General features: G+C 41.6%; 1 long non-coding RNA gene and 1 pseudogene across 1 annotated transcript in view; both read left to right on the top strand.

The window, feature by feature from the left end:
- Nucleotides 1-21,694, top strand: part of LOC133749671 (uncharacterized) — a 215,913-nt gene that overhangs the window by 19,254 nt on the left and 174,965 nt on the right. The window lies entirely within an intron of this gene.
- LOC133749084 (elongation factor 1-alpha 1-like) lies at nucleotides 14,957-16,316 on the top strand (annotated as a pseudogene).

Raw genomic sequence — 21,694 nt, forward strand, 5'->3', positions numbered from 1 at the left:
AGATCCTTTTTCAAGGAGATACTTATGTTATCATTTTAATGTAAGCACTACATCTAAAGATTGATTCTGTTCTATGGACTCAGTATAAGCCATACATATATAACTGTTTCTAGATATTTCTGTTTGAATATCATGCTATTTTCTCAATTCAATATAGTCACATCTCAGCTTTCCAAAATTCTTTTATTGTGTCTGAATCTTTATCATTCTCCCTGAGTCTCTTCATACACTACTGTTCTTCTATGTGAAACCTCATCATCATATCTCATTCTTCCATCATTTTGTTCTTCAAATGTAGTCAATCTTAGTATTCTATTCGTTTTCTTTTTTTTTTTAAACTTTTATTTAATGAATATAAATTTCCAAAGTACAGCTTATGGATTACAATGGCTCCCCCCCCCCAATAACTTCCCTCCCACCCGCAACCTCCCCTTTCCCGCTCCCTCTCCCTTTCCATTCACATCAAGATTCATTTTCAATTCTCTTTATATACAGAAGATCAGTTTAGTATATATTAAGTAAAGATTTCAACAGTTTACCCCCACATAGCAACACAAAGTGAAAAAATACTGTTGGAGTACTAGTTATAGCATTACATAACAGTGTACAGCACATTAAAGAAAGAGATCCTACATGATATTTTAAAAAATTGATTACTTTTGTATGCAATTTCCAATTTAACACCAGGTTTTTTTTTTTTCATTTTCAATTATCTTTATATACAGAAGATCGATTCAGTATATGCTAAGTAAAGATTTCATCAGTTTGCACCCACACAGAAACACAAAGTATAAAAATACTGTTTTAGTACTAGTTATAGCATCACTTCACATTGGACAACACATTAAGGACAGATCCCACATGAGACATAAGTACACAGTGACTCCTGTTGTTGATTTAACAATTTGACACTCTTGTTTATGGCGTCAGTAATCTCCGTAGGCTCTAGTCATGAGTTGCCAACGCTATGGAAGCCCTTAGGGTTCGCCGACTTCGATCTTATTCCGACAGGGTCATAGTGAGAGGTGGAAGTTCTCTCCTCCCTTCAGAGAAAGGTACCTCCTTCTATTTGTTTTCTTTATGGTGCATCTTGTTTCAATCCTAATGTTTATCTTGTTTCAATCTTAATGTTGCTTCATTAACATTCCTAATGGTCCAGGTAAGAAAAGATAAATATTTATGAAGACCCTACCGCATATCAGGCAATCAAAGGCACTCAGAGTGTAGTACTAATGAAAGGACAAATCGATAACCAACAAATGTCTTTTAACATGGTAGGGAGTCATTGTAAAAGGTACAATGGGCAGTGGAAGCACCAATGAAGGAGAGATAGGGAGAGAGATGGGGAGTGGGGAAATATTGATTCAAATTGTGAAAATAAAGGAAAAGCTTATGACAGAAGCAAAGCCCTAGCTGAGTCTTGAAAGATAAATAGGTATGGCATGGTAGATAAGGAGAGAATTAGGTAGTGGTGAACGTAGCATAACTAAGACTATTGAAGTTAAGAAAAAGTATGCTATCTTGAAGCTACTATCCACAGTTAGTAGGAGTAGGGTATAAATTATGTAGCAGAAGATTGCAGGAAATATGACTAGAGCAGGACCAAATAAACCTTTCTAACCCAGGAATACATCACAGCACAACCACATTAGTGTCCAACTTTCTAGTTGCTTTTAATGTCTGTGGTCTCTACTTGATCTGTTTAACATAATTTATTTTACATGGTATTCAGAATAAATTTTTAAAGCACTTTCATATCATGACTATACCTTGATATAGCATAGTCAAGTTAATACCTTTGTTAATATCACACAGCTATATTTAGACCCTCGTTTTTCTTAGTCGAATTGCTAAATGCTTGCCATTCATCTATGCATTTTGTGTATTTCTGCCAATCTAACAATACTATGGTTATTATTATACTGCTCAAGCTCTTTCATTTGCCTCTTATTTTTCTATACTGTATCAGCAAGAAAGCTCCTTTGGTTGACATTTTCATGACTGTCCCATAATTTGGAACCACTCTACATATTTAATCTTATTTACTATTACTCAACAAAATGTGCCTTTGTGTTTTCTTTATCTGTTGCTGTCTAACACGTATACCAAAATTAAGTGGCTTAAAACAGCAACAATTTTATTATATTTCTTGATTAGAGGTCCTGGGATTTGAGTAGGGCTTAGATGGGCAATTATTCCTCCTTGAGGTTACCTAGATTCATCTGGTAGATGGTCTAGTCTGAAGGATCCAAGGCGAATTTGTTCACATATCTGTTGCAAAGATGACTGGGAAGTTGGGCTCAGCTGGGAATGCTTATTGAAATGCCTGACATCTCTAACATAGCAATCATATTTCTTTTTTAGCTCCCAAGAAGAGTATTCTAAGAGCACAAAGAGGAAGCTATAAGCCTTCTTCTATCTCAGCCTTTGACTTTATGCATTATTACTTTGCTTACATTATATAATAAAGAAAAAAGAAAGGCCAAGTGCCAACTGAGATTCAAAGGAAACCACACAAGGATGTAATTACCTTAGGGTAAATGGTTCATTAGGGAGCAAACCTTGGAGATAACACATTTGACTTTTGTCAAACCAGTTCTCAGTCTCCTTGCACATGCCAGGTTTATTCCTGCATCTGGAACTGCATACATCTTGATCTTCCCACCAGATTCCATCCCACTCCTCCTTTGACGTAGAAAAATCCTACCTGACTTCCAAGGATGGTTCAGATTTCATGTTGAGCCCTTCAAATATTCCTGTGAATACTCTAGTACCCATAAAACACCCATTTTTGAAATACAGTAACACTTACAGTCCTGCAGTAGAAATAGAAAGGAGGAGACTGGAGATAATAGGTGGTACCCATTCAGATGCTCTGGCTGAGTGTTAGAAAGCAGTCAGAGGTGATGCTGCGGCCTTGACCTTCACTATCTGGGGGGTGGGGGCTGAGCTTTCATTCACAGAATTACAGGACAGTGGTTAAGACGCCACTTGGGATGCCCACATCTCATCTCAGAGTAACTGGGTTTGAGTCTTGGCTCAACTCCTGATTCCAGCTTCCTGCTAGTGTGCACTCTGGGAGACAGCAGGTGATGGCTCCAGTATTTGGGTTCCTGCCACACATGTGGGAGACCCAGATTGAGTTTCTGGCTCCTGGCTTTGACTTGGCTAATCAGGCATTTGGGGGAATGAGCCAGTGGATGGGAGCTGTGTCTTTTAAATAAATTAACTTAAAAGAAGAATCACAAAAACACCAAATGAAGAGTATGTTTGGAAGGAATGATTAATTTTCCCTTTTGAACATGTTACTTTGGGGACACAGTTGGAAAAGCCAGGTAAAGGAGTCTTGCAAGCAATAAGGGGAAAGGAATGGAGTTTGAGAGAAAGGTCAGGACTAGAGAATGCAGGGCTGGAAGTCCCCTGAAGAGGATATGCTGGTTGGTGCAGCAGGACCGACAGGTGGTAAAAGCTTGCCTGGAGGAGAATGTGTGCAGATGGAACACAAAGTAGCCAAGGACAGACTTTGTCTGAGGTCACAGTAGGAAGAATATGAAGATCTAGAGAAAGAGCAAAGAGCAGGACAGGACAAGACCTGGGGAGTGCTGGTGTCCGTGGTCCCAAGGAAGGAGGGGCTACAAGGTGGGGATGGTGGCCAATGTTAGATGCCGAGAGCAGGTTTGAGAAGCAAGGGACTAAAGGTGACCACTGAACTTCATGATTGTGAAGTCACTGACTTCTGATCTAGGAATCATTAGGAAGAAGCTAGATTGTACCCAGTGTAAGTGAACAGTGGGATTGGGAAGCAGAAATGGTGAGGCCAGATTGGCCACTTTTTGCAGAACTTTATCAATAAAAGAAAAGTAGGATCTCTTCTATGATAGAATTGCAAACAGAAATCTTCATGATGACTGTTCTCTGATGGAATTCATTGAGGGAAGTAATGTGTGTGTGTGCACATGCATATGTGTGGGATGTGTGTATACTGGGAGCAGTGTTTTGCAAACTAAGATCTGCATTAAAATCACTAAAGGAATCCACTGCATTTTCTAAGGCTCCAAACCCCACTTCCTAAATGAGAACTTTTTTTTTTTTTTTTTTTTTTTTTTTTTTTTTTTGGACAGGCAGAGTTAGAGAGAGACAGAGAGAAAGGTCTTCCTTTTCCGTTGGTTCACCCCCCAAATGGCCGCTACGACTGGCGCTGCGCCAATCCGAAGCCAGGAGCCAGGTGCTTCCTCCTGGTCTCCCATGTGGGTGCAGGACCCAAACACTTGGGCCATCCTCCACTGCCTTCCTGGGCCACAGCAGAGAGCTGGACTGGAAGAGGAGCAACTGGGACAGAATCTGGTGCCCGACCAGGACTAGAACGCGGGGTGCTGGTGCCGCAGGCAGAGGATTAGCCTAGTGAGTCGTGGTGCCGGCCCACTGAATGAGAACTTTTGAGGGTGGGCCCCAAGCATCTGCAGGCTGAAAAATGTTGACAGATTAACTTAAGGTTTGGGACCATTCAAGGACCTTGGGTTTCTTTCTTCCTTCCTTCCTTTCTTCCTTCCTTCCTTCCTTCCTCCCTCTCTCTCTTTCTTTCTTTTTGAGATTTTTATTTATTTGAGAGATGGAGTTATAAACAGAGAGGAAGAGACAGAGGGAAAAGTCTTCCATCCACTGGTTCACTTCCCAAATGGTTGCAACAGCCAGAGTTGAGTCAATCCAAAGCCAGGAGCCAGGAGCTTCTTCAGGGTCTCCCAAGTGGGTGCAGGGGCCCAAGGACTTGGGCCATCTTCCATTGCTTTCCCAGGCTATAGCTGAGAGCTGGGTCGGAAGAGGAACAACTGGGGCTCTAACTGGAGGCCATATGGGATGCCGGTGCTGCAGGCAGAGGCTTAGCTCACTACACCACAGCGCTGGCCCTGGACCTTGGATTTCAAAAAATAGTTAATGTCTGCATGGGAATAGAGCTAAAATGGAATTCGGGTGTTAGAATGGAAAACTGCAAGATGAAGACTACAGTAAGAATTCAAAATGTAAAGAAGTAAGAAGGGAAGACAAATATCTCTAATTAAAGACCAACATTTCAGTAGCCACAGAAGTCATAACTTTATACAGATTTTCTTGACTTTCTTGCCTTTTTTTTTTTTTTGCCTCTGCAAGCAACGTGGACAATTTTGTGAAAATCTATCATCAGAATTCCAAGGCGTTTTCCTTTTTTTAAAACTGTGTAGGGGGAGGAGGGTAGAAAGAATGTGGTTTGTGAGGCAAGCTAACCCTCAGGAATTATTTCAAACCAAACACTTTTTCTAACTATTTGATGTCTGGAAGTCTGGATGCTGGGGGCAGGGGGGTGGGCAGAACTTGGGCTATGGGACCATTTGTCATTTCCTGGGAGGTGCTCTGGACTTAACCCTTAAGGGAAGCACATCTGACTACACTTCTGGGCTTAGACCAGGGAGGTCCCGCCCTGCACTTCCCTTTATAGTTTTCAGATGAGAGCTTTCTTTGCCTGCACCTCAGTGGGAAGAGTAGTTTTCCTTCAGAAAAAGTAAACAGCGAGACCGTCTGGAAGTCAGTGATTCTTCACTGTTTAATGCCTCTGCATCTTCACACAAGTGACCCTCCGAACCACAGACACAAACATTGTCAAATTCTCATAACCACATTTAGATGTGAATTTAGTTCACAGTGTTATGCTGTGTGTATGTTTTCATCAGAAAAATCTATCCACACTGACTTTTGTTTCCAACTAGTTGCCAGGAAAGGGTTACAAGAGCCTGTCTCTTCTTGATGTATAACATCTGGTGAGAAAGCATCTCCCAGCCAGCTCAGCTCTGCTGGGTTATACTAACTCACCACCCATCCCATCCCCCACTGTCTCTCCCCACTTAGTACAATTCCTTGCAAAGTCCAAGTCCAGCAGCAAGCAAAGGAAGCAGCATTGGTGCATCAGCTTTGAGGGGACTAAGAGCAGGACTGTTGCAGTTAAAAAGGAGGTTTTAATGGCAACAACTTGCAGGCAGTCTCCAAGACGCATGGTTAGAGTGTTGTTGCTGAGAAGGAATAATGCAGGATAAGAAGTAGTTTGGCCTTTCTGAGAGCCTGAGCTAGGATCGGAAGCCCTAAAGCAAAAAACACAATCAAGTCTGAAAGCTCTGCATCTTCATTATGTGAACAACAATTGGCAGCTTTTGGTTGGATGAAACTTACAGTCGATAACTAACATTGTCTCTCTAATCAGTGTCCTACAGAACTGGCCTTGCTTGCTACAAATAAACAGGGACACAAAGATGAAATGTCCACAGAAAGGCACGCCCTTGGGGCAGCATAATGACCGCTTAGGTTGCGGAGAAATCCACATGATTCATGAGGTCCCTAACTAAACACATTAAGGACCTATATATTACATTTTCTAAGTTGGAATATGTGCCTTAAATAGCAGTCAGCAAGGAGAGGTTGAAATGTAGGGTTCAGAATGCCTCCCCCCCTTAAGTGTCAGTTTGTTACCCTCATCTGTTGATCAAAATGTAGTCCCCAAGAAATAAAAGCAGCTAATTTTTTATTCAGATCCAAGGATAGTCTGTGTGGATCCAATACACTGAAAGGCTCATGTGAAAACCTTAAAACTGACTATAAGCCTTGGAGTTAGGGAGAAGGAGAGGGGGAGGGAGAGCTAGAGATGCTAGAGATAGAGGTAGATAGGGAGATAGATAACAAGAGAGAGGGCGACCAAAGCTTCAGAAAGGCGTAGATCCTGCTGCAGACGGAAGTGGCTGGCTTCCCAGGGGGAGGCTGAAGGCTGACTCCCTCTTGCAGTCGCCCTGTTGAGCCACGCTGGCTTCTTTCTGGGAGGGAGGGCTGCGCAGCCACAGCTGGGCTGAGCTCCAGCTGGTCAGCTATGTGGCACTGCTGCTATTGTTGAACAAAATTCTTTCCTCATTACACATAGCTCTTCTCAGTTTAATAGAAAGTACAGTGCTTGGGACTTTTCATGAACTTGAAGGGAATAAGAAGAGAGGCTTCTTTTTTCCTTATTTTACAAGGGACTCTGCTGAATCTATAGCTTAATGTTGCTTTATAGAAAACAAATTCAAAGAACAGAGGGGAAAAAAAACAGACACTTGGTCAGTCCTATAGGATGAATATCAAGCAGACTCAATAATTTTCCAGTGAGAAAGCCGGTTAGAGTTGATGAGCTGCTGTTAATGGACTCGGATTGTGTGGTGCATTGCTTTAGATTGGGGGTGTGCTTCTAATAATCAGTCTAAGATTTTCCCTCTCCTGTCTGTTAAGGGCACTCTCTGGAGCTGGCATGTTAATCTTGTGGCGAATTATTAAAATCTTGGCAAGAACAGAAATGAGAGAGGGTCAAGATCCCTTTGGAGTATCGTTTCTTTCATCTGTAAATTGGGGGTAATATTTTCTCAACTTACATAGAATAATAAGCAGATCCGCTACTTGTAAATTCACCAATTTCTCTTGAAAATCAAATAGAAAGGCTTTCCAAATGATAAATCTATGACTCTCAACACAGGAGGGGAGGGTGGAGGAGGAGTGGTTAGGTTTTCATTTTAAAGCTATGGCCAGAATTGAGGACACCATTCAGGGTCTTTTCCATTAGTTTTAGGTTCTGAGGTTTCTAATTCCTAGTTAACATGCCCCAATTAATGTCAAACTTGATATGAGCAGTTATCACTGAGTGGGCACTCTTATATTGAAGCTCTGGGCCCCATGCTCCACCCTAACTGAAACAGAATCTGAGTGTGGGTCTAGCAACCTGTGTACTAACACACCTTGCAGGCATGTCTACTCCAATTTGAGAGCTGTCGATCTAGTCTAATCCTGTTGACTACTTGGTCATATCACCTGCCTGAACCATTATAATAGCTGTTCACCCTCTACTTCTGGTCCCTCGTTTGCATTGTCATTAGTCATCTTCCTAAAGCAGCGTTGAGTTGTATCATTCCTCCTCTCAGAATGTCTCAGGAGCTCCTCATCACCTATCTGGCACACGCGTACACATATGGTAGCTAGCAAGGGTCCTCACTATGACATCCAACCACAGAGAACACTACTCTGGGTGGGAGAGTGGAGCAGCAGCCGGGACAAATTGGGTTATAAATGCTGTACATCACATCAGCCTGTTTAAATCTAATTAAAAAGGGCCCATTGGCAGCTTTGGGGAGTGGAAGGTAGGGGGAAAGAAAGAAAGGCCACAAGAGGGGACATGCCCACAGGTGGATGGGTTCAGAAGTCCAGGGTCTAAGACACTGCTCTTCGGTATTTGGGATAGTCTGATATCTGTTTCTTCTATTTTCTTTCCTTCTCTCTCTTTCTTTTCTCTTCCTCCCTCCCTCCCTCCCTCCCTCCCTCCCTCCCTCCCTCCTTCCTTCCTTCCTTCCTTCCTTCCTTCCTTTCTCTCTCTCTCTCTCTCTCTCTCTCTCTCTCTCTCTCTCTTCCTTTGGAGCGTATTAGTTTGCTGGGGCCACTGTCACAAGTGTCACAAACCAGGTGGCTTAAACCACAGAACTTTGTTGTCTCCCATATGAGGAGATTGGAAATGTAGATGGAGATGTTGGCGGGCTGGGCTCCTCCTGAGGGCAGTGAGGGAAGAAGCTGTTCCAGGCCTTTTTGCTTTGCTGATGGCAGCATCTTCACCTTGTCCTTCCTCTGCCTCCAAATTTCCTAACACACCAGTGATATTTAATTATAGCCTACCCTAATAACCTCGTTCTAAATTGGTTACTTATTTCAAAACGGTCTGCAAATACATTCAGAGGTATTTAAGATTCAGCATAAGAATTTTTGGAGGACATAACCCAACCCCTAATATAATGTTTTGAAGTAGTGTGTAGGAGAGTGGTGAGTAGGGCGGGTGTCATTCAGAACAAATTTTTAAAAAATTTCCTACCTGTGAAACAACTGTGAAGTTAACATGCTAACTCTAATTCTGGAAATGAAGAATGTTAAAAGTGGTGGTTCCCATGGAAAGTTTCTGGTTTGACCTCATCATTTGACCAAAGAATCCACTCTGCAAAATAGCCTTGCCGTTGTCACCAGTCTTGTCAGGCTTTGATCGTACCTGCACTACTCAGGAGTAAACTGTATCCCGATGAGGTGAAGGGGCTGTTTTGGTTCTTCTTCCAGGACTCCATGCCCTTCTCTTCTGGCCAGTGTACCCCACTGAGAGCCCAGATTTACATATGAGCACTCTAAGCTTTTAGCCTTTTGTGCTTAACCTTCTGAATCATCTTGCCACCCAAGACAACTGTATGATAGTTTATAAAGTGCAAGGGATAATGGAATGAAAAGACAAGCTTATTTTCGTGGAAAATATTTTGAAATCCACACATGATTATATTACAACACATTTTCCATAAAATTTTATGAGGGCCCCTCAAATGCATGGATTTTAAAGTGTTTTATTTTGCACCAAAATAAACATACTTTAAAGTTTCATACTAGGGGCCAGCGGTGTGACACAGCAGGTTAAAGCCCTGGCCTGAAGTGCTGGCGTCCCATGGACTAAAACCCATGGGAGCTGGTTTTAGTCCTGGCTGCTCCAGTTCTGATTCAGCTCTGAGCTATGGCCTGGGAAAGCAGTAGAAGATGGTCCAAGTCCTTGGGCCCCTGCACCCACGTGGGAAACCTGGAAGAAGCTCCTGGCTGCTGGCTTCAGATTGGCGCAGCTCCATTGTGGCCATCTGGGGAGTGAACCAGCAGATGGAAGACCTCTCTCTGTCTCTACCTCTCTCTATAACTCTGTCTTTCAAATAAATAAAATAAGTCTTTAAAAAAATAAAGTTCCATACTAACAAACTTTTTGAAGCACCTTCATCTTACTCTGCACCATTGGTAACTTCAGCATGTTTCCATCAGATGTATTTCTATTGTGTTTTATGGGACAGTATTTGCTTGGCTTTGTAATATTTCTCTTGCTTGTTGTTGGTTAGAACTCTTGTTAATAGTTGGGATAGCAGAAGTAAAGATTGACTTGGTTAGTCATTTCTAGTCAAAACGCATCTCTTTCCTGCAAACTGTCTGAGAATGGAAAATAGATAGAGACAGCTTTTTATTTTTTAAAATCTGCAGCTGCAGAAAAGCAAAGACTTGCTGATTATTTTCTGCCCTTGAATAAAACCTTATTAATTTAGACTTATTTATAAATTTGTGGTTATATGACTATACCAAATAATGTAAATAAGATCATAAAGGGAAAATATTAGAGAAAAAGTTTTTTGAAATAACAAGAAAAAATAATTCTCTCTTGTTAACCATTCTATCCTTAGCATCTCGCATACCATCTGGCAAATAATATGTGCTCAATAAGTTTGTGTGGAAAGAATGAATGAATAAATGAATAAAAATGCTTACAATGGTTAGCAGACATGGGCAATACTTGGGCTGGTGCCTGGATATGATATTCTAATTGCAAATCTTGCTTCGTTATTTATTAAATTTGAATCTCAACGAAGCAGTTCTCAGTCAGGTTTTAATTACCATAGGTTCTTTAAAGCAATAAACTTGAATTTCATTAAAAGAATTACATTACCCAAACTTCATTAATTCATAGTCTTCTTTTCCTTTATTTAGTATGGCATGGCAAGGTCTAATTTCATTGAAATGACCCAGAGGGAAGAAAGTGATACCAAATAGGAGATGAGAAAAAACTGATTAAAGAGAAGACTCCAATGTTTACCAGAATCTCTGTCTTCCTTTATGAAAGTCAACCTCACCACAGAGAGAAGAAACAAAATATTTTTAGAGAATATAGATAGCTGAGTGTGGTTGTCCTTGGGGTACCTAGAAAATTGTTAGGATGTATAGGAAATAATCAGAGCTTTAGAGCTAAGAGTCACAAATACCTCCCCTGATAGAGCAAACACTACCACCCACATGACAGAAGCAAACTTCAATGCAGCTGGTTGGATCAGTCCTATCAAAACAGTGCAACATTCCTTACTCACCTTTGCCTCCAGAAAGGAGATAAATATCCAAAGCACTGTTGTCTTTTAAATGTGGCTCAAATTTTTTGTTTTAAACATCAGTATCTTTTTTATTTGTTTATAAATGAGTGAAATGAATGCGGGTCATGCTCCTTGCTTAATGGTACTGCTCACACAGCAAACCCAGTTGACAGTTGGGGACCAGTCTGCGGTCACCTCGTGTGGTTAACTCACACTGGTGTTGGTCATCCCTAGAGCCAGCCTTCAGTAAAGAGCTGGAGCTGATTCCCAATCAAGAGAATAGAGGCGAGAGCTGGAGACCGGCTTTCTTCAATTGATCTCCTTGTCTGTTTTGTTTAGGTCTACTCTCTGATTCTACCAGATAATACCCTTTTCCAGTATTCCCAGATACCAGAACTTTTTTTCTTTCCTGTTTTTGAAGATTTATTTTTTTTTATTTCACAGGCAGAGTGACAGACATAGACAGGAAGAGATGGGGGGTGGAGAGAGAGAGAGAGAGAGAGAGAGAGAAAGAGAGAGAGAGAAAGAGAGAGAGAGGAATCTTCCATCCATTGGTTTACTCTCCAAATGGCTACAGCAGTCATATAACAATTAGATTTCATAATGATAGACAGAAAGTTTTTAAAATTACTGAATGTGACCATAATGTTACTGCCACAAAATATTAGTAAGAGCTACTCTTTAATGTTCTCTCCCCTTTCTAGCCAGTTAACATGCATTTATAGTCAAATCTTCACAAACACCTACAGATGTTGGATGTTTTTCATGACCTATGTATAGTTAAGAAAACCTAGGATTCAGGTCAGATGGGCAATAAGTGGCAGAACTAGGATCAGAAATAACTCTGCCTAACTCTGAAACCATGGGCCTTCTATCAACAGCTGCTTTCAATATGCTCTGTAGTTCAGTAGTAAAAATAAAATTTCTGAGCATTTAGATCACTCTAAAGTGCCTCTTTAAAATGTCATTTTCAGAATATGCATAGAAATCTAATTGAGATTATGTATAAATTAAGTGAAAAATGGGAAAAAAATAATCCAGGCAGAAATAATGGTTTGGTAAAAGGAAAAATACTCTCTTCAACCATATGCCTCCGTGGCACTTATAAACTTGCAGTTCTTTTTCACTCCTGGCCAGAAAGGAATAGGGTAACAGAAATGAAAGCAGAAACAGATGTGGGCAAGTCCCGGTGACCTGCCAAGGGAGTGATAATGTTCTATACAGATGCAGAAACCACTACGGTGGATAAAATCTCCTTAAAGCCATAGTTGTCTGCATTTACCAGGCAATGAACAATGAGAAAAGTGCACATCTTTCATGGGTGACTTTTGAAAGCTTAGTTCTGAGGCTTGGCGCCTAGAATTCCATTTCCGTTCTGAATTGTCTTCAGCTCCTTTCGCTAAGGATGACGGGACTGAAGTCTTAACTGATTGCACATGTTGCTGTGCTAAACTTTTCCATGGGAGTCACCAGCTGGATTCAGCCACGCTTATTCTTTCTCCGTGAAAAGTGGTAAGAAAGGATAGGTAACAACAAAGTCTTCCTGTAGGACCTTAGTGTAAGAAGTTGTCAATAAATTTGTTTTCTGTGTTTGTTCAAGCATAGACTGTTCAAAAGGAGCAGGTAAAATAGAGTCATAAAAAAGTACTTGGACTCTAATTCCTTCTCGGCCAGACTACTTCCAGTGGTTTAGGAGCTCAGCCCAAAAAAAGTATGAGTGGTTTCCAGGAAAAACAGCATAAGCAGCCAAACCAAGCAATCTACTTAAAGTGGGCAAAGCAGAGTTGGAGGCCATGATGTGTTTGAAGCAGACACTGTGCTTTCCTTCCTTCCCTCACGGGTGGACCTAAGAACTGGATCTTAACAGGGAACCAAAACCTGGCTAGATCGCAGGGAAGAATTGGGTTCTTAGCAGTTAATCGGTTCTGTCATCTGTTGTGTATCTTCATTAGCGTTGGAATTCTTCAAAATAAGCTTTCCCACTAGGGTTAAAAGACAGAAAATCTATCACCATTTCTGCATGCTCCCCCTTATATTTCCCAGGAGTCCAAAGTCTTCATTAAAACATATAGCCATCCTCAGATTGGATAAGCTGAAAAGGTCTCCATTATTTAAGGCATCTTTAGTAGTAAGACAGCAGGATTTTCCTTTACAGTGTAAAATTGTCAACATTGCAGGTGGTCAATTAGGGCTTCCCTTAAAATATTTATCTGATTTTTTTTTTACTTTTAAGCAAAGGTGAAAAATGTGGTTATTCCTGAGAGAAATCACTTTGCTTTGCTTTCCAGATAATGTCACAGGAGGTTCTTTCCTGTAGCTCAACCTGCAGCACTTCATGAATAGAGAGGCTTTAAAATTTTTTATTTTATTTATTTTATTTGTTTGAAAGGCAGAGAAATGGAGAGAGATCTTCCATCCTCTGGTTCATTTCCCACGTGCCCAACAGTCGGGGCTAGGCTGAAGCCAGGAGTCAGGAGGTCAACCTGGGTCTCCCATGTGGGCGGCACATGATGCTACCTCTCAGGGTGTGCATTAGCAGCAATCTGAAATCAGGTGCAGAGTTTGGACTTGAACTCAGGTGCTCAGAGAGGGGTTGTAGGTATCTGAACCACTGCACCAAATGCCTATCCTACCCACACCCCCTGCTCCAGGAAGCTGCTTTTCTAACGGGAGGAAAGAGAACTGTCTATTTGGCAACAGTATTTTCTAACAAGCTTTGAGGGCGCTCACTCACAGTAATGTTTGCCGCATTCTTCATAGGGCAGGGCAGGCTGGTTTACCTCTGGTTATTTCTGAATTACTCATGATCTGGGCTTTGTAGAATTCCATCTGTTACCTGTAGATTTCTTTCCAGAGGTTCAAGACCTTCTGCAGGCCTCTCTCTTTCTCTCTCTCTACCCCTCAGGGATGACTGCTTCTTCTTTTTTTGTTTTTAATTAATTTTTTAATTTAGTAAATATAAATTTCCAAAGTACAGTTTATGGATTACAGTGGCTTCCCCCCCCCCATAATTTCCCTCCCACTCGCACCCCTCCCATCTCCCACTCCCTCTCCCATTGCATTCACATCAAGATTCATTTTCAATTCTCTTTATTTACAGAAGATCGATTTAGTATATATTAAGTAAAGATTTCATCAGTTTGCACCCACACGGAAACACAAAGTGTAAAAATACTGTTTCAGTACTAGTTATAGCATTACTTCACATTGGACAACACATTAAGGACAGATCCCACATGGGGTGTAAGTACACAGTGACTCCTGTTGTTGATTTAACAATCTGACACTCTTGTTTATGGCGTCAGTAATCTCCCTAGGCTCTAGTCATGAGTTGCCAAGGCTATGGAAGCCTTTTGAGTTTGCCAACTTCAATCTTGTTTCAACAGGGTCATAGTCAAAGTGGAAGTTCTCTCCTCCCTTCAGAGAAAGGTACCTCCTTCTTTGATGGCCCCGTTCTTTCCACTGGGATCTCACTCACAGAGATCTTTCATTTAGATCCTCTTTTTATTTTGCCATAGTGTCTTGGCTTTTCATGCCTGAAATACTCTCATGGGCCCTTCAGCCAGATCCGAATGCCTGATGTTTATTCTTTATATGTGAGTTCTGGGTTTCATCTCAGAGGAATCATCTCCACATCTCTTTAAGTAGCACCTGTACTGAACTGAGCTCCTTTTGAGAACTAGAGGAGGACTCAGAAGCTCGAGGGCAAGGCATTTTCTCACTGCTTCTAAGATGACAACAAGAAAGCGCCTTCTATTTTGCTCAATTCTGTGTTTAGCTCTGTTGTCGCATGTAAATTCCTGTTTGAATCAGCATCACAGGATATTGTCTTGGGGATGCTGGGCTTGGCAGAACGATGGCTCCTGCAGATTCATGCTTCACATCAGCTTATGTTTTTGTGATTGAAGGGTAGCACCTTGGGAGAAATGAAAAGGTGGCTTTTTTTGGAACAGCTTTGCTGCCAGAGCACAGGGGTTGTGAAACCACTGCTAATTAAAGCCAAAATGGGAAAGGAAAAGACATCAACATCATCATTGGACACGTAGATTCGGGCAAGTCCACCAGCCCTGGCCATCTGATCTACAAATGTGGTAGCATCGACAAAAGAACCATTGAAAAATTTGAGGAGGCTGCCGAGATGATAAAGGATTCCTTCAAGTATGCGTGGGTCTGGGATAAACTGAGCATGAGCGAGGTATCACCGTCAACATCTCCCTGTGGAAATCTGGGACCAGCAAGTGTTACATGACTCTCATTGCTGCCCAGCACACAGAGACGTCATCAGAAACTTAACTACGGGCACATCTCAGGCTGACAGTGCCGTCCTGGTTGTTACTGCTGGTGTCGGGGAATTGGAAGCTGATGTCCCCAAGAATGGGCAGACCTGTGAGCGTGCCCTTCTGGCTTACACACTGGGTGTGAAACAACCAAGTGTTGGTGTTAACAAGATGGATTCCACCGAGCCACCCTACAGCCAGAAGACATACGAGGAAATCGGTAAGGAAGTCAGCACCTACATTAAGAGAATTGGCTACAACCCTGGCACAGCAGCATTTGTGCCAATTTACGGTTGGCATGGTGACAACATGCTGGAGCCAAGTGCAATGTGCCGTGGTTCAAGGGATGGAAAATCCCTGCAAAGATGGCAATACCAGTGGAACCACACTGCTGGAAGCCCCGAATTGCATCCTCCCACCAACTGATATGCCTTTTCGTCTGCCCCTACAGGATGTCTACACAATTGGTGGTATTAGTACTGTCCCTGTGTGCTAAGTGGAGACTGGTGTTCTCCAACCTGCCATGGTGGTTCCTTTTGCTCCAGTCATCATCACAACTCAAGTCCATGGAAATGCACCCTGAAGCTTTGAGTGAAGCTCTCCCTGGGGACAACGTGGGCTTCAATGTCAGGAACGTGTCTGTCAAAGATGTTTGTCATGGCAACATTGCTGGTGACAGCATAAATGACCCACCAGTGGAAGCAGCTGGCTTTACTGCTCGGATGATTATCCTGAGCCACCCAGGTCACAGTGCTGGGAACACCCCTGTGCTGGGTTGTCACACAACTCACATTGCTTGCAAGTTTGCTGAGCTGAAGGAAAAGATTGACCATGAAACTGGGAAGAAGCTGGAAGATGGCCCTGCATTTTTGATGGCTCTGAATCTGCTGATGCTGCCGTTGTTGATATGGTTCCTGGCAAGCCCATGTGTGTTGAGAGCTTCTCTGACTGTCCTCCCCTGGGTTGTCCTGCTGTCTGTGACACGAGACAGATAGTTGCTGTGGCTGTGAGCAAAGCAGTGGACAAGAAGGCTGCTGGAGCTGGCAAAGTCACCAAGTCTGCCCAGAAAGCCCAGAAGGCTAAATGAATATCATCCCTAACTCCTGCCACGCCAGTCTTAATCAGTGGTGGAGAAGTGGTCTCAGAACTGTTTGTCTTAATTGGCCATTTAAGTTCAACAGTGAAAGACTGGTTAATGACAACAGTGCATCGTAAAACCTTCAGAAGGAGAGGAGAATGTTTTGTGGACCATTTTGTGTGTGTGAGTGCATGACAATTTTAAGTTATTACTTTTTAAAATCAGTACTTTTTAATGGAAACAACTTGACCAAAAATCTGTTCCAGAATTTTGAGACCCATTAAAACAAAGTTTAATGGAAAAAAAGAAAAATGAAAATGTGAAAACTGTTTTATAAAGTGGCAACATTTTGGAAAACTGAAAAAACTTCGTGAAGTTACCATGCTTTTCAACTGGTCACCCTTTGGTGCCCATCTCTGCCTAAAGGAAAGTTTTGAAAGCTCCAACAATACTTTTTCATTCATGAAGCAAGAACTTCACATGTGTCTGTAAATGCAGTTTTCATTTCATGCTGGATTTAACTTCTCATGTCTTGCCTTCACAACGATGTACAATAGTCTATGTGATATTGCATGAGCAGGTCAGCTCAGCATCTAATCTGGTGGACATCATCATAATGGGGCCCATGCTCCATTGTAGTGAAAGTCTATATTGCACATTAAGCCAACACAAGACACTAAGCGAGAATTTGCAGTACATTGTTGTGCTGTACTAGTTGAGAACCTGTGCTCCAGAAAATGCTCACCTTCTGGCTTTCTCCATCCTCAGCTTAAAGGACAAGACCAGGAGTAGGCATTTGAGTGGCAAAAGTCTGCATCTGTCTACCTTTCCTAGCTGATTCTTGTTAAGAACTATGGAGAATTTTAGGCTTTATCCTGCCTGCAAACAAGCAAACATGCCATAGTTTCATGGAAACTGGTTAGAAAACATGAGATTCCTGGATAAGAGACAAAGGGTTATCTATTATTTACAGTAACAGTGATGGTCAGAGTATAAGCATTTTTTGCCAGTTCTCTGAACCCCACAAAGTGATACAAAAAGGGCCAATTGACCCTTGCACATGCACTGGGATGCATTCTAGGAGAGGAACCCTGAGTCTAAGGAACTGAAATATTTTACAATGGGCAGTAGGTATTGCTGTGGCTTTTTTTTTCCCCAAGAAGATCTAATTTTTATTTCACTGGATAATAAACTTGCCTGTCTTTGTTCAAGAGGGAAATAACATTTCTATGTTTTCAATTTTTATTTACTTTCATTTTATTTGAAATGGAGAGTGAGAGGGAGTGAGAGAGAGAAAGGGAGAAAGGTCTTCCACCCACTGGTTCACTCCCCAGATACCCTCAGAAATCAGGTTTGGACAGGCTGAAACTGGAAGCTAGAGCCTGGAACTTAGTCTGGGTCTCCTATGTTGTGTCAGGGACCCCAGTTCTTGAACCAGCACCTGCTGCCTCCAAGGTGTACATTATCAGATAGCTGGAATCAGAAGAAGAGCCAGGGCTCAAACTCAAACACTTGATGTGAGATGTGATTATCCCAAGTGGTGGCTTAACCACTGTGTCTGGTGTCTGCCCTGACCCCCAACCAGGAAACACCATTTCTTACTTCCAAACTTGTTCACCACACACAAGTCCTTGAAAATATAGTGCAGAATAAAAAAGCCATCAGTGATTCTCTTGAAAAATGTGTGAAGATGTCCTTTTAACTGGAGAATTGAGGCCATTAATGTTCAATGTGACTATTGATAAGTAGTAACTTTGCCCTGCCATTTTCCCAAAGATGTTTTCTAATATATGCTTTGAGCTTCCTATGATCTTTTACTGGAAAGTTTCCTTCCTTTACCTTCTTTCATATTGATGGCCATGTTTCTGTGTTTGTGTGTGTAACACATTTTTCAGCATCTTCTGCAGGGCTGGATGAGTGGTGACAAATTCTTTCAATTTCTGTTTGCTATGAAAAGTCTTAATTTCACCTTCATTCACAAATGAGAGCTTTGCAGGATATAGTATTCTGGGATGACAGTTTTTCTCTCTTAGTACCTGGGCTATATCTCTCCATTCCCTCCTAGCCTGTAGGGTTTCTGATGAGAAGTCAGCTGTGAGTCTAATTGGAGATCCTCTGAGAGTAATCTGACGTTTCTCTCTTGCACATTTTAGAATCTTTATTTGTGTTTCACTGTGGTGAGTTTGATTACAACATGTCGTGGTGAGGATCTCTTTGGGCCACGTTTATTAGGGGTTCTATGAGCTTCTTGTACTTGGATGTCTCTGTCCTTCTCCAAACCTGGGAAGTTTTCTGTTTGTATCTCACTAAAAAGGCCTTCTAATCCTTTCTCCCTCTCCATGCCTTCAGGAACTTCTAGAACCCGAATTTTTTTTCTTTTAATAGTATCCTGTAGATTCCTGACTATATATATATATATATATATATATATATATATATATATTTTGACAGGCAGAGTGGATAGTGAGAGAGAGAGACAGAGAGAAAGGTCTTCCTTTTGCCGTTGGTTCACTCTCCAATGGCCGCCGCGGTAGGCGTGCTGCGGCCAGCGCACCGCGCTGATCCGATGGCAGGAGCCAGGTGCTTCTCCTGGTCTCCCATGGGGTGCAGGGCCCAAAGACTTGGGCCATCCTCCACTGCACTCCCTGGCCACAGCAGAGAGCTGGCCTGGAAGAGGGGCAACCGGGACAGAATCTGGTGCCCTGACCGGGACTAGAACCTGGTGTGCCGGCGCTGCTAGACGGAGGATTAGCCTAGTGAGCCGCGGCGCCAGCCTATTCCTGACAATATATTTTAGATTTCTAATTTCCTCTTCTTTTCTTTGGTTTGACTGTATACTTTCCTGTGCTCTGTCTTCTAAGTCCAATATTCTCTCTTTTGCTTCACCCATTTTGTTTTTAAGGCTCTCTAATGTGTTTGTCATTTGATCTATTGAATTCTTCATTTCATTTTGATTTCTCTTCACTATCACAATTTGACAAATATCATATGTTCTCCGTGATCGGTGACAACTAACCGAGCACCAAAAAGGAAACTTGTTGAAGTGAAATGGACACTATGAGAAACAGTGACTTGATCAGCCCTTGTCCTGACTGTTGATGAACAACTTAATACTTTATCCCTTTTAGTATTTTTTTTGTTTGTTCTAATTAATATTATTGGTTGAACTCTTTAATTAACACACAATTATTCTTAGGTGTTTAAATTTAACTGAAAAGTGATCTCTGTTAAATATAAGATTGAGAATAAGAGAGGGGGGAGATGTATAATATGGGACATGCTCAATCTGACTTGCCAGGGGATTCCAATTCAATCCCATCAAGGTGGCATGTACCAATGCCATCTCACTAGTCAAAGTGCTCAATTTCAGTTCACAATTGATCATAATGATAGGACTAAGAGTCAAAGGGATCACATAAACAAGACTAGTGTCTGCTAATACTAACTGATAGAATCAAAAAGGGAGAGAACGATCCAACATGGGAAGCGGGATACACAGCAGACTCATAGAATGGCAGATGTCCTAAACAGCACTCTGGCCTCAGAATCAGCCATTAAGGTACTCGGATCTGGCTCAAGAGCCCATGAGAGTATTTTAGGCATGAAAAGCCAAGACACTCTTGCAAAAAAAAAAAAAAAAAAAAGACCTAAATGAAAAATCTCTGCGAGTGAGAGTCCAGTGGAAAGAATGGGGCCATCAAAGAAGGAGGTACCTTTCTCTGAAGGAAGGAGAGAACTTCTACTTTGACTATGACCTTGTCTAAATAAGATCGGAGTTGGTGAACTCAAAAGGCTTCCATAGCCTTGGCAACTCATGACAAAAGCCTCGGGTGATTACTGACGCCATACACAAGAGTGTCAGTTTGTTAAGTCAACAACAGGAGTCACTGTGCACTTACTCATCATGTAAGATCCCCATCCTTAAGGTGTTGTTCAATGTGAATTAATGCTATAACTAGCACTCAAACAGTACTTTACACTTTGTGTTTCTGTGTGGGTGTAAACTGTTGAAATCTTTACTTAATATATACTAAATCGATCTTCTGTATATAAAGATAATTGCAAATGAATCTTGATGTGAATGGAATGGGAGAGGGAGTGGGAGATGGGAGGGTTGCGGGTGGGAGGGAAGTTATGGGGGGCGGGAAAGCCACTGTAATCCATAAACTGTACTTTGGAAATTTATATTTGTTAAATAAAAGTAAAAAAAAATAAAAAAAGAAAAAGAATGTGTGAAGATGTGAGTACCACTAAGAACTGTCTTTGAAATAATAGTAAAAATAGAACTGGGCAGGGGAAGGCATTGTGATGGAATGGGTTAACTATGGTTTGGGAGGCATATATCCCATATCAGTGTCTCAGTTCAACTCAGTTTCCTGCTAATGTCACCTTGGGAGGTAGTAGGTGATGGCTACTCAGGTTGTTGGGTCAATGCCTCTTACAGGAATTTGGTCGGTAAACCAGCAGATGGATGATCTCTCTCTCTCTTTCTGTCACTTTGCCTTTCAAATCAATCAATCAATCAATCTTTAAAAAAGTAAGGATATTGCTGGTAGTGAATCATTTTAGGAGAGAGAACAATTGACTTGCTCCCAACCAGAATTCTTAATTCTATCCGAGGCCATGCTCTGCTTCTGTAGGTTGTGTATGAGAACTCAAGAATGGAAGAAAAGAACAAGGAGAGTTTTCCTTGTGTGCTGAAAAGACTCAGAGACTCATCAGTTGTCAGATCTCAGTGAATGCTAAGTAGCCAAAGTAAATGACTCTTCACTAAATGGTGAACTTTCTTCCCAGATTATTGTTTCCAAGGTCATGCCTTAATAAGTGACCAGTGAGTATCTATTCTGGGTGTCATCTTTCCAATGTTCAACCGTCACCCAACTACCATAAGATCATTAAGACTTTTATAACATCTTCCTCAACGAAGTGGGACATTAATCTTACCACTGTTGTAGGTAGAGTCAAACTTCAGAAATTAGTTCTGCAACTGTCAGTGGAATAACATCCATTTATGGACTGGAGAGAAATTGACAGTTCAGAGGTCTGTAAAATTAACCTTTTTGCTAATTAAAAATGATATAATGAGCTTTAAACTTCAACACACTAAAAATACAAAGGAGGGGAATGTTTTACAAATGGCAACATTAACAGGGTTCATCTGAAGGGTGAAGAGAGAAAAATAATTAGAACAATATCTAACTCAGGGGATCTAGGTCAGTTCCCCTTCTGAATAAAACAACATCTTCTCAGTGGGATCTTGGTCTTGTGAGCAATTAATTCTAAATGATACTTTTATGTGTCCTAAGAAATGTAAACATCAATGCAAATATGATCTCTTCTTTATCCTATTTTCCTCTCTCCAAGATGCGTTCACACGGAGTTCTCTC

The sequence above is a fragment of the Lepus europaeus genome, chromosome 20 (genome assembly GCF_033115175.1).
Source record: "Lepus europaeus isolate LE1 chromosome 20, mLepTim1.pri, whole genome shotgun sequence".
NCBI classification, from domain to species: domain Eukaryota; kingdom Metazoa; phylum Chordata; class Mammalia; order Lagomorpha; family Leporidae; genus Lepus; species Lepus europaeus.